Source organism: Bombina bombina, chromosome 4 (assembly GCF_027579735.1).
Source record: "Bombina bombina isolate aBomBom1 chromosome 4, aBomBom1.pri, whole genome shotgun sequence".
In the NCBI taxonomy this organism is placed as follows: domain Eukaryota; kingdom Metazoa; phylum Chordata; class Amphibia; order Anura; family Bombinatoridae; genus Bombina; species Bombina bombina.
In genome coordinates, this window is record NC_069502.1 from 339,805,621 (window position 1) to 339,817,753 (window position 12,133).

At 42.8% G+C, this 12,133-nt stretch overlaps 1 protein-coding gene across 1 annotated transcript in view; it reads left to right on the forward strand.

Annotated features, from left to right (window-relative positions):
* Window positions 1-12,133, forward strand: part of RSRC1 (arginine and serine rich coiled-coil 1) — a 1,121,477-nt gene that overhangs the window by 132,679 nt on the left and 976,665 nt on the right. The gene's annotated exons all lie outside the window — the stretch shown is intronic.

Consider the following 12,133-nt stretch of genomic DNA (forward strand, 5'->3'; position numbering starts at 1 on the left):
TAGCTCAGTCTACTTAATTGGTACTGTATCATATTCATGCAATAACCCTATGGGCTTGTACAAAGTTGGACATTCACACAAAAGTATGTGTGTGCATTTCCCCATATAAAGTAGGCCAGGTAACTATTAGATGACAAAGTGCTCAAAAATTATTATTGTGCATTAAACAAACTTTTGGCCCAAAAAAAGGAGATTTAAAAGAGTATGAGAAACAACTAAATATCTAAACTTACATCAGCTGCTAGAGTGACTTTAGGATGGTCAATGACATATAATACATGTCAGATTAAAGTCTAGAGTTAAGGAAGAGAAGTACCTAATTGAAAACTGCATTATTATAAACTGTGTAACATGTTAGACCGAACAACTGTAAGAGCGATGCTGTGTTGAGAATATTTCACATCTCGCCAGGTTTGAAAGGGCAAGGATCTCATCCCACACCTATTAAGAAAAATGAATTTGGAGCGTTCCTGCTCCTTTGCATTATGACTGTCTGTCTCATTTTCGGGTTGAAGAGCCTCAAGTATTGGAAAGTATCTATGTACAGCTGATTGGAGGTTTACAGAGAGTGCCACGTCATAAGTTGTCTTCTCAGGTACGGAGCTGCAGTTGACGGTTACTTGCTCATTCTTTTCACTTTGGTTTGTGACTCTTTCATGCTGCATCCCGTGCGGAAGTACCTTGGGATCCGATGCTAGGCAACAGGGGGGACCCAGGCAGCACTCCGGTGGGCCGGCCGCATTCCTCCAGAGAACCGTCAAAAGTTAGTCCCCAGCTCCCGACCAGACACGGCAGATTGAGTGAGAGTCAGACAGCTGCACCTGGTTTGCATGCAGTGCAATAACGCTCTGCCCTGATGGGTCATCCAGGGAGGCAACAGCTACTGGATGGACCGACTAGATTCTGTTCTGGCTCAGATATGATGATCGTGGACTTGGTCTCTCCATTTTCTCTCTCCCTAGGTGTAACCCTGTTACTCATAGAGCGGATCTCTATCAGTTGGGTGGTTTATTCAACTATATCTCCAGGCCTCTGTAAATCGGCGGGTATGGATGGATTTGGGCCTGCAACTTCCTCCGAAGGTTCTTCCCCACCTCCTCATTGTATAAGGAGTGTTAGCTTAGCAAAGCTATGACACATTTGTTGCTCTAAGTTGTATAGTAAGGTGCTTAAGGCTATGTGAAGGTCTTCTCTATTGGAAATAGCCATATCAAACTTGATTACCCCCATTCTCAGGGGGGGATGGATGCTTGTGATCTCGTAGACCTCTGTCTAGTATTTCTTCTGCCGTGCTCTGGCTTGGAAGATCATGAATGCAGAAATATTCACATGTATCTGCTCTGCCTGGAGTTAGATGACCAAAGATAGTCTTGATGGTGCAGAATTCTGTAGGATTTAGATGTTATTTTGCAGATTATTTGTATCACTTCCAGAGCCAGGTAGAAATGCAACTTATCATGGCTGCTGGTCAGGCACCGCCCCCCCTGCTGTCATATTCAGTGGAGAAGCAGTTGAAAGTTTTTCCCGCCACTCAGGAGTCCGCCTACTATTTTTTCTTATCACACTCTTGTATGTTTGCTGCATTTCTCACAGTCAGGAAGGAGTAAGGATTTCTCAGTTTTCAAGTGCCTGGGGTTTATTAAGTGCCCACTTGTTTTTTAGAGGTAGTTATTGTTCTGTTGCTACATTACTCTCCTTTATTAAAAACAGACTTAACCCTTTAGCTCCCTGGTTGGTTTGGTCTCCTTATATTTTTTTTATAAAGAAATTCTCTGTCTGCTATTATTACTTGTAATTTATTGTTCTGGAGCACTTCTGGTACTGCCCCAGTAGTGTGGATCCTTTAGAGGTCAGATCCTTTGAGCAGATATTTAAATGTATATTATTCCACCAGCACAGTTATGTAGCTCATGTATGGATCAGCTGATGCATTCTAATCAATCTGTCCTTGCCTTTATAGGAGTCTGTCATCCCTCTGTTTGTACAGTTCAAGGGAGTTCTTCAGATTTTGCTCCTGGAGTTAAGGATTTTGTGCACTCTATTGTGTCTGTGATGTTGGTGGCCATGCCCACTCCAAATAAACACAAAAGGAGTCTCCTATATGCATCTTTTGGCTGTCACAGGCACATCTGAATCTCAGAGGAACAGATTAGCTAAGCAGTTGATTCCTCAGAATCGCCTTATGAGGGAAAAGTGCTGTCTGATGATCACTACTCAGTTTCTGATCAGGATACATAACTTAACTTCTTTAGGTTTAAGACGTGTTCATTTTAGGAGTCTTTTATAGGAGATATTGAGTACATTAGTGGTACATGATTGGAAATCTAATGTAGAGAAATCAGTTGAATTTTATTTTCAAGCCATCTGTTATCACCCAAGAGGTTTTTCCAGTTACTGATGCTGTAACTGAAATCTTTACTAAGGAATGACCCATGCCTGTTCTCCCTTTTGAAAAGGATGTTTCTTTCTTATAGTGTAGAGCTATGAGAGACCATGCCAAAAGGAGTCAATGTACTTTCTAGTCTTGCAAGAAGTTTTACTATTCCTCTAGAGGATAGTACTTCTTTAAAGACCCTATGGACAGGAGATTGGAGTCTTTTTACAGAAGGGCCTTTATTCAAGCAGGTTATTTATCCTTTCCAGCAATTAGTGTGGCAACCGCTTCAACACTGTGACTATTTATCTGATTGAGGAGATTTCAGACAATTTGGGTGATGAAGATTTTAAATCTAGATTGAAACATTTTCATTCTGCAACTGCTATTTATTTGTGATGTTATCATTGACATCATCATCACATTTAACACCAAAATCATGGCTCTGTCAGTCTTCTCAAGGAGAGCCTTGTAGTTTATCTCTGGGTAAGCTGACATCTCAGTAGGAGGCACAAAGTTTTCATTCTTCTGTGTAACCATCTTCTCCCCTTCATAACATTAGGGGACTAACCCTCGGAATACACATTCAGCTTCTAAAGTGGTGAAAGTGGCAGCTCACAATCTCCAAAGCTTGGGTCAAAGCAGCTATCAATCACTAAATTAAGCGTTTCGAATGTGATCTTTTAGTAGCGACTGAACCACATCTGCAAAACTGTAAATATTTAGTGCCATTTTCTATTCATGTCTAAATGCAGCTGTAACAAATATCATCTGATTAGGAACTAAAAACTCATGGCTCAATGAGTTACAGGGGCAGGGTTGAGGCTTCAATTATAGGAGTCCGGCACAAAGGGCAGGGAAGCTGCTCCACAATTTGAAAACCCCTATAATTTCGAATTGGGGTGCCTTCAATCAAGCCTGTCCACTTTCCTGAGCAGGATCTCATCAGAACATTGGTCATTGGTTGCACACTTTAGTGATCCATTTCTAACTGTGCTATTTGACCTCAGCAGAGAAAGAGACATACATTACGACATGGAGGCACTCATTGCATTATGTGCACTAATTGTTTCAATATTTAAACAGCTAGTAAATTTAAAAAATATGTCTGCATATTATTCTCAGGTTAATCTTTGAAATCTTTGATTTAAATACATATAGCATTTATTTAGTTCTTAACAAGTAGTTATTATTCAATCCTGTATTTGTTATGAAGTATAATTTTCTTACAAGGATCTCACATGCAATTATCAGCTTGTCATGTCTTTCCTGACCAATTATGGTGAGTTATTTACTCTGCAGACCCATCTATTCTGTGATCCATACACGCATATATTCTGCTAAAGAGAAATTACTCTGTACCCTTAGGTTTTCTCAGGACTTCTTTTACTTGGATGTGTGTTGAAAATCATCTGGGAATTGTGTTCCAGTTTGATCCTTGTCCTAGACAGCAGCGTCTTGGAGAATGCAACTTCAGCTTGGCAGCATGGCAGCCAAGAGGGCACATTTTGTGACTACTGTACCAGAGCACAATGATAGAATTACTTCAATCCCTTGTGCAGCAGTGGACTGGACAAAAGAAAGTCAAACGGAGCGACATTATTATTATTATTATTATTAGTTATTTGTAGAGCGCCAACAGATTCCGCAGCGCTAAACATTGGTGCTAAAGTCAGTCCTGTAACCCTGTAGTCATTGGAGTGATCACAGCAAGCCCCTGCCCGTACACACTATACTTCTCAAACTTACCAACCACAGCATAAATTCCAATTTTTTTCTTTCATGATTCAGATACAACATGTGATTATAAACAACTTTTCAATTTGCTTCTATTTTATAATTTGTTTTGTTGTTTTGATATCCTTTTTTGAAAAGGGATACCTAGGTAGACTTAGGAGGTGCTGATTGGTAGCTGCACATATATGCCTCATCTTATTGGCTAACCCAGTGCATCCAGCTAGCTACTAATAGTGCATTGCTGCTTCTTCAACAAAAGATACCAAGTTAATAAAGTATACTGGAAAGTTGTTTAAGATTGTAATCTCTTTCTGAATCATGAAAGAAACATTTTGGGTTTAATTTTCCGTTAAAACCCCAAAAGTGGGTTTATAATAATAATAATAATAATGATGATAATCATATAAATATAATACAAATAAAAAATAGATTTTGTTACAGTTGCTCTTGTGCACAACAGCCCTGAAAGGAAGATAGCACCATTAGTGCAGGATACGTAGCTGTCACACCCGCGCTCCCAATGCGCCGCTCAGTTGCTATGGCTGTTGCCATAGACACGGCGGTTGCACTGAGCATGCAGCGATGACGTCATCGCCACACATCAACTTCCCCTTCATGCCTGTTGGATCCTCAGACTCTCCTTGCCGCGAATCGGCGCCTATGTAAGTACCGATATTCCTTATCCTCACTGCCCAAGTATAGGTGTGCTCCTGGGTGCTGTGTACTTGAATTGCTGGATTGCCTAATTGATACTAAACTCTGCCTGTCTGAACACTCTGCTTGCTTAACCCCTGAATTGCTGGGTTGCCTTACCATTGCTAAACTCTGCCTGTCTGATTATTCTATTGGTTTACCCCTGAACTGCTATTCTGCTGGATTGCCTTCCTGTTGCTGGACCCTGCCTGTCTTGACCATTCTCTGCCTTCATCTTAGTGCCGTGAAGGACTTCCCTGTCTACCGTGAGTACTGCTTATCTCATTTCATAAACTTTCTCTGTTCTGGGATATTTCCTATCATTCCACTTGACCCAAATGAGGTAGCAAGAGCAGTCTCTCTTCAGGGACAGATGCTGGGAACCCATACCATACACTTGCAGAATGTGGATTCTAAACTAGAAGCTATATCCGCTATGCTCTCCTCGCTGGTTCAGAGAAGAGCGCTACTCCTTTAGGTACACAGCCGGTCCCTGCTGCTAGTGCTGCACCTTCTTCCCCTGCTTCTGGAAATATACCCCGGATACCATTGCCTGACAAGTATGTTGGTACTACCGACTGTAGGTGTTTTCTCAACCAGTGCAGGCTGCACTTTTGCAATGATCCTCACACCTTCCAGTCTCATCAGTCAAAGGTCACTTTTATCATTTCTTTATTGAAAGACAAGGCCCTAGCCTGGGTCTCTCCCCTTTTGGAACAGAGCGCAAAACTCCTGAACGATGCTGCTGCCTTCATTTCTGCATTATCTTATGTGTTTGGGACCCCCGGCCGCGTTTCTGCTGCAGAGTACTCTCTCTTGGATCTCCGCCAGAGCAATAGAACTGTGGCACAATACGCCATTGAGTTTCGCACCTTTGCACTTGAGACCAGTTGGGATGGCAGTGCTCTCAAGGCGGCCTTTAGGAGAGGTTTACATGAGCGCATCAAGGACAAGCTTACTTATCATGATGTTCCTATTTCCCTTCTTCCCTGGATGAATTCATAACACTTTTTGTATCGCTCTAAATTCTCGCTTTCAGGAGAGACAACCTGAGAGAGACGGAACTCGTAGAATCCTTCCCCCTCATTCTCCTACTCGTCCAGTCTCTAGACAACCTTTACCCCTTCAGCACCTCCAGCTACCTCTGTAGAGGAATCCATGGATCTCTACTCCCTCAAACCCACAGAATCTGAAAGACAGAGAAGAAGGAGATTGAGACGGTGTTTCTATTGTTCTAACTCACACCAACTTAAGAATTGTGATATTCTGGCGGGAAAAGCCAATGCTTAGAGGATAAAACCCGGGGTACCTCTATGCGTGGTCACTACTAAATCCCCTCAATCTTCTCGGATCCTGGTACCAATTGCTCTTACCTTTCTCCAGAATTCTGTCCACGCTCAAGCCTTTATTAAATGGGGAGTAGCTGGAAATCTACCGTTTTATGATTCAGGCAGGTTTACCTCTTCTGCAGAAAAAGCAATGTCTTAAGATAACTACTCTGGATGGCACTCCTCTTGGATCCGGGTTTAATCCATTTCGAATCAGCAACAGAACAGAACAGTTGCAGTTCGATGTCATTCATTCTCTGGCACAACCTGTTATCCTTGGTCTCCCTTGGCTTTTTATACACAATCCACAGTTCGACTAGACTGAGGGACAGTTGGCCTCCTGGGGTTACATCCTGCTTCCACTCCTGCCTAGCTAAGGTTACTCCACTGCACCACGTCCCCATTGCCAGCCTACAGACCCCTTCAAGCCTTCCCTCAGTATATGCAGATTTTACTGATGTGTTTGAAAAGAAAGCTGCTGATGTGCTGACACCCTACTGTCCTTACGACTGCAAAATTGACCTCTTTCCTGAAGCCCCACTTTCTAAAGGGGAGGACTTATCCACTCTCCAAAGCTGAACCTAGCTAAAGGTTTTATTCATCCTTCCTCTTCTGCCGGGGCTGGCTTCTTTTTCATCAATAAAAAGGATGGTGGGCTCAGACCCTATATCGACTACAGAGCCCTAAACAACATCACTATCAAGAATCGCTATCCTATTCCTTTGATCACTGAACTGTACAATTCATTCCAAAATGCTTGCTACTTCACTAAGTTGGACTTACGTGGGGCATACAATCTTATCCGTATCTTCCCAGGGCATGAATGGAAGACTGCCTTTAACATGAGATCAGGGCATTACGAATACCTTGTTATGCCTTTTGGGCTGTGTAATGCCCCTGCTGTCTTCCAAGCCTTTGTCAACGATGTCTTCCGTGACCTCCTCAATCGCACTGTCATCATCTATCTGGATGACATCCTTATATTCTCTTCCACCCTTGAGGAGCATCATGAACATGTAAAACAGGTACTTCTTTGACTCACAAAAAGAAAGACAAGAGAGGCGCCAACCATAAAACAGTATCGTCAGGACAATGGACCAGGAGCCCCCCCGTGTAGGAAATACTCACAAGAGAGGCGGCACACGTACTGTGCCTATTGAAGCAGATCAGTATCAGCATCGTGCACCGGTTGGAGTAGGATTCCCCCTAGACACAGCCAGGCTAAAGCGACCTAGCACACGTGAAGCATTGTGTTCCGGATCTGGCAGAGGATTAACCCCAGCGCTGAGCGCCAAGCAGCAGATCCAGCCTGAGTGACTCACAGCCATGTTTCATCTAACTCTCCCTAGAGCATCCGGAAGACGGCCATCTATCACAATTTATATCATCCAAAAGGTGAGATACTGGTGATCCGGACCCGACAGGTGAAGTGGCCTGTGATTGGAGCTCCGGAAATCGCGTGTACTGGCTCCTGTGTGTGTCCGTCCGGCGACTCTGAACAGTCCCGATCTGCTTCAATAGGCACAGTACATGTGCCGCCTCTCTTGTGAGTATTTTCTGCACGGGGGGGCTCCTGGTCCATTGTCCTGACGATACTGTTTTATGGTTGGCGCCTCTCTTGTCTTTCTTTTTGTCTACAGCCGGGTATTCGTTTGGATTACTTCTGAGAGTGCAGCCACAGCTCTACGAGGATAGAGTACAGCTATCACACAGTATCCGATACCAGCTCTTTTAAAGCACCAGCGCACCTCTGGGGAGTATTTGATCTTCCTTATTTTCCTTTGACTCACAAACAATTCCCTGGTAGCCAAGCTGGAGAAATGGGAGTTCGATTAAGTTCAGATCTAGTTTCTTGGTTATCTCGAAGGAAGGTTTTGCCATGGATCCTACAAAGCTAACTACAGTTCTGGAATGGCCTCAACCCACCTCATTAAAGGAATTACAGAGATTTTTGGGGTTCTCCGACTATTACCGCAAGTTTATAAAGAACTTCTCCCAAATAGTTGCCCCGCTCACTGAGCTGACTAAACGAAACAGGGACTGCAAAAATTGGCCTCCCGTAGTCATGGATGCTTTCTCTCGTCTGAAACAGCTCTTTTGTTCTGCTCCTGTGCTCAGCCATCCTGATCCTGACCTGCAGTTCACATTAGAGATTGATGCCTCCGACATTGGAGCTGGAGCAGTCTTATCCCAAAGGGATCCTTTAACCTCTAAGTTGCACCCTGTAGCCTTTTTCTACAAACGCTTTACTCCTGCGGAAAATAATTACGATGTGGGAAATCGTGAACTCTTAGCCATTAAGATGGCCTTGACCGAATGGCGTCATTGGCTGGAGGGTACTGCAAACCCCATTCAGATTTTCACTGACCACAAGAATCTGACGTACCTAGTGACTGCTCATCGACTCAATCCTCGACAGGCCAGGTGGCCCTTAATCTTTTCCCGTTTTAACTTTGTAGTCTCGTATCTTCCTAGGCCCAAGAATAAAAAGGCTGACGCCCTTTCCTGTCCGTTTCCTCAATCTAGTGATTCTTCTGAACACATCATACCCCCCTCCTGTGTAGTTGCTCAACTTAACACCTCTTTACTTCAAAGACTGCAATGTGCTCAGTCTAAAAAGCCTCCTGAAGCCCCTGCGGCTCCTGATATCTTCTTTGTACCTCCGAACCTACGCAACCCTGTGCTATCCTGGGCTCCTGACAGCAAACTTTCAGGACATCCTGGTTTAACAAGAACCTTTAAGCTTCTTTTTTAACATGTATGGTGGCCTACCATGAAGTCTGACTCTCAGGATTATGTAAATGCCTGCATAACTTGTGCTGCCAATAATACCCCCCTGATCCTTGCCTCATGGCTTACTCCAACCGTTGTCCATCCCCAAACAACCATGGATTTCGTTGTGGAACTCCCTCCTTCTGACCACCACACGGTTATCTGGCTTGTGGTAGATCGATTCTCCAGACTTGCTCATTTTATACCCTTAAACAAGCTACCGTCTGCCCAATAATTATCGTCTCTTTTTATGTTACATGTGGTACGACTTCATGGCATTCCCATGAATATTGTTTCTGACAGAGGTCCTCAATTCATCTCTACCTTTTGGAAAGCTTTTTGCAAATTTATTGGAACCACTGTTTCCTTGTCTTCTGGCTACCATCCCCAGACTAATGGGCTGACAGAGAGAGTGAATCAAGATCTTGAAGCCTATCTTAGAGCTTATGTTAATTCTCTTCATACCAATTGGTCTGGATGTTTACCCCTAGCTGAGCTGGCAAAGAGCACTCATTGGCACTCTTCCCTACGACGTTCTCCATTTCAAGCTGCTGCAGGCTACCAACCTAGTGTCTTTCCTCTTTCCGTTCAGTCTACAGGGGTTCCTGCCGCAGACCGACATGTTAACTAACGTCACTATTCATTGGCAACATATTCACTCTGTTACGTTCAGCTATCTCCAGATGCAAGAAGTTTTCTGATCATCATCGAGCTACTGTTCGTGCCTTTTTGGTGGGTGAACGTGTCTGGTCTCTACTCTACATGTTCATCTACGTCAACCATGTCATAAATTAGGGCCTAGGTATATCGGCCCTAATGGTTGCACTGAGCGTGCAGCGATGACGTCATTGCCGCACATCAACTTCCCCTTCATGTTAGATCCTCAGACTCTCCTTGGCGTGAATTGGCGCCTATGTAAGTACTGCTATTCCTTATCCTCACTGCCCAATTATAGGTGTCACTTTGTGTGCTCCTGGGTGCTGTGTACTTGAATTGCTGGATTGCCTAATTGATACTGAACTCTGCCTGTCTGACCACTCTGCTTGCTTAACCCCTGAATTGCTGGATTGCCTTACCATTGCTGAACTCTGCCTGTCTGACTATTTTATTGGTTTACCCAGTAACTGCTAATCTTCTGGATTGCCTTCCTGTTGCCGGACCCTGCCTGTCTTGACAATTCTCTGCCTTCATCTTATTGCCGTGAAAGACTACCCTGCCTACCGTGAGTACTGCTTACCTAATTTCATAAACTCTCTCTGTTCTGGGATATTTCCTATCATTCCACTTGATGCCAGTATAAGAAGACTACTGGCCAAGTTTGGTCTGATAGAGGAATATCCCACAAGCATTACAGTAACTTCCAGTCCTCCTCCTTTAGGATTGTTTTTCCTGCTATTCTTTCCTCACAGCCAGTCAAAGACTGAAAGGGGACTATTTACAGGAAAGGGAGATGGCTTTAGAGGAGGTGAGTCAGCAGCTGGTCTGCACCCTCAGTCCTGCTCCAGAGCTCTGTTTATTTACTTATTTTATTTATTTTGGGATAGCAATGGGCCCCTGTACAGACTGTTGCCTTTTGCAGTTAGGGAAAAAAGTGTAGAATTAGCTTTAGCCCCTTGTCCCAGTGCAGACACTGTAAGGACTCAGGAAAACAGTACAGTGTTGACCATAGGGAGCTAAAAAGGTTAATTATATGGTTGTGCTGTCCTGTTGTGCATAGCGGCTTCTGCAAATCAGCTTGGAAAAAAAAATGCAGCCTTAGCCTTTTTTTTTTTAAAAGCCATAAATCAGGCTACACAGCAGTATAGCGAACGTTTCAGATTCACAAATTCAATGCCAGTTGATGCTGCATGCAGGTGTTGGGCTCCAATCTTTTTCACCGATCTTGTAGTTTGCTTCATGCTCTGTGGAAAGTATTTTGGGGATGTATAGCTCCAGTGTATTATTGACTTCCATTGGACATATAAAATATTTAAATAGCACTGGGTCACTGACTGTTACTGTGGGGACCTGTAATATTATGTAAATAGCACTGTGTATGCAGAGTGTCATTACAGGAACCTGAGGAAAAATTGTTTAAAGGGACAGTATACACCAATTTTCATATAGCTACAAGTAATAGACACTACTATAAAGAAGAATATGCATATATACTGATATAAAAATTCAGTATAATACCTTTAAAAAACTTCCTTAGAAGCTCCCAGTTTAGCACTGTTGACAAGGTTAGGCTGCAACATCCAGTGAAAGGGGCTGGGAATATGACGAGCAGACACGCTCCCTTCCCTGCATATGAAAAGACCTATTAGACATCTGTATACCTCAGTATACATCTAAAACTTTGGGGCTTGGTTAGGAGTCTGAAAATCAGCACAATGTTATTTAAAATAAAAAAAACCAAACTATACATTGTTACAAAAAAACACTTCCAGATAGGCGGTATAAATGGATCATCTACAAAACATTTATGCAAAGAAAAATCTATTGTACAATATCCCTTTTAACATGGCACTGGCACTGGGTCACCCTCCAATCTGCCACAGCAGGGACCCAGTTAAAAAAAAAATATGCAGCCTTTGGGTAAGCAATTGGTATCTGTGTAGAGTGTAGTGATGTACTTCTGTTGCATCTCTCTTTTCAGTTCCCATGCACAGCCTAGAGGATATGGTATTTTTTGCCTGTCCTAATCGGGCTGCAGGGCAGTGCAGTTTCTAAGGTGCAGTGGGTGTCTGGCTTTATTGAGCCCTGATTTTATTCATGTGTGTTAAAAAAATAAATACAAAAATATATATTTATGTATCCTTGTTGTTATTTTGTATTTTTAGCAAATTATGTTACCATTATTTTTCACCTTTAAAAGCGTATATATGGAGACTTAAGCCTGCTCTCCAGATATCACTACTAAGATATTTAATTGAGTTAAAGTATGCCACGCCAAGCTGTGTTTTCTTTGTCTCAAACGCATTTTGTGTGTGTGTTTTTTTTTTTTTTTAAAGTGAAATTCTAATCAAAATTAAATTTTCATGATAGGGCATAACATTTTTAACAGCTTTCCAATGTATTTGTATTTTCAAATTTGCTTTGTTCTCTTGGTATTCTTTTTGAAAGATAAACCTACGTAGACTCATATGCTAATTTCTAAGCCCTTGAAAGCCGCCTCTTATCTCAGTGCATTTTTACAGCTAGACAGTGCTAGTTCATGTGTGCAATATAGATAACGTTGTGCTCACTC